Below are 1862 nucleotides of genomic sequence, written 5' to 3'. Positions count from 1 at the left end.
AGCTTGAGGGCGCGGACCATTAGAGCGGTTGGGGCGAACATATGGGGTAATGGTGACAGTAGGGTGTGTTTTCTTAAAGTTACGGCAATTAAAGAAGACATGACCCTTGTAACCACAATATTGACAAATAGTGTTGGTGATATCAGAGTTTGGAGTGGGAAGCAGGGAGGGTTGTTGTTGTGGCTGTTGTTGGTGTGGTGGGCGAGGCTGATAACGATTGTAATAGGGTGGGCGAGAGGTGGCAGCAAAAGCCGTGGCTGAAAAGGCAGTGACGGGAAGAGGAGAGGTGGAGGTAGTCTGAGGGTTTTTGAGATCATGGTGGATAAGTTTTTCGTGAAGGGCGTCGAAGGTGATAGGTGTATCACGGGCTTCTACGGTTTCTTTGATGGCTCGATAATGAGTTGAGTCAAGGCCGCGAAGGACTTTGGCGATGATGTCCTCCGGGTCCATGGGTTTACCTAATTGGGCAAGTTCTATGGTGCAAGTTTTGATTTGGTGCATATATTCAGTGACTGTTTGATCGGGTTTCTTGGTAATGTTTTCGAGGCGATTTTTAATTTGAAGTATGTGACCTCGAGAAGGGTTGGCAAAGGTCGAGGCAAGGGTCATCCAAGCCTCACGAGAAGACTTGGATTCAGTGACTAGAGGTGCGATGTTACCGTCAAGGGTTCCAACAAGCGAGGCAAGAAGCAGACGGTCTTGCCTAGCCCATGTGGAATAGGCTGGATTGGCGGTGGGTTTGTTGTCAACGACGGTGGTTTTGGGAGGGCATGGGTTTGAACCATCGAGATAGGAGAAGAGGTCAAGGCCTTCGAGGAAGGACCGTATTTGAAAAGACCATTGGGTGTAGTTTGTGGTGGTTAGGGTTTTGCATTGGTTAAGGTTGACGAAGATGATGGTGGAGTCGGCGTTGGTAGGAACGATTAGAGCGTTGGATGCCATGAACGAGAATTGTGTAGGATCGAGGCGATTGATACCATATAAGATGAGAAAGTATATTGTGTATATTGATATTAACAAAGAGCAATTTACATGAGTTTATATACTAGATGAATATGCTAAACCTAGAGCTAGAAATATACATAAAATAGGAAAGACTAAACTAGAGAAAGATATACAAAAGATCTTATAGCTATAACTAAGAGATACATATCAAAACCGTATAACAAGATTTATAGATTGCTTGGAGGAGAAGTAGCGTGAATAGTTTCCTTAACAGACGCCATCGGATAGCGCCCAAATTGAGTGCCACCCATTGCGCCATTTCATTTCCCAAAGACTATCTCATAAGATTAGTATTCCAACGTATTAGCAAGTTTTTTCGTGTATTTTCATTATCATTCATTTGTTTTATGTTTTTTTAGTTATCTAATTACGTTTGAACTGATTTTTATTTACGTTTGTTTAATTTCAGAAAAATATTGACACAATGAAATTAGGTGGAGCACTGCAACAATGCAAAATATAATATGCAAGCTCAATGGGTTTGGTTGAATTGTTTTCTTTTCTCTTGCAAGTTGTTAATTCTTAACAGTGTGATTAACCGTATTACTTATAACATACGGAGTATAGATTAGCTTTTCGTTAATTGCTTGTGCTTGCCTATTTTATGTGTGCAATTGTTTTTTACTCTGCAGTAAATTTTCATTTTTCATTAGGGGATTTATTTGATTAAAATCCTCTAAAATGAATGCATTTGTGTATGTTTTGGGTCTATTGTTGGATAAATGATGAAAGGAGATCAATTAGTCGAAATTGTTAACCCTTGACATAATTATTTGACTTAAAGTTTAATTAAAGTGTGGACTAAAAGCAAATGACTACTCAAAATGGAGTAGTTTAGCAATGAGAGTTTTAATCAC

This window comes from Silene latifolia, chromosome 10 (genome assembly GCF_048544455.1).
Source record: "Silene latifolia isolate original U9 population chromosome 10, ASM4854445v1, whole genome shotgun sequence".
In the NCBI taxonomy this organism is placed as follows: domain Eukaryota; kingdom Viridiplantae; phylum Streptophyta; class Magnoliopsida; order Caryophyllales; family Caryophyllaceae; genus Silene; species Silene latifolia.
This window is presented reverse-complemented; position numbering follows the sequence as displayed.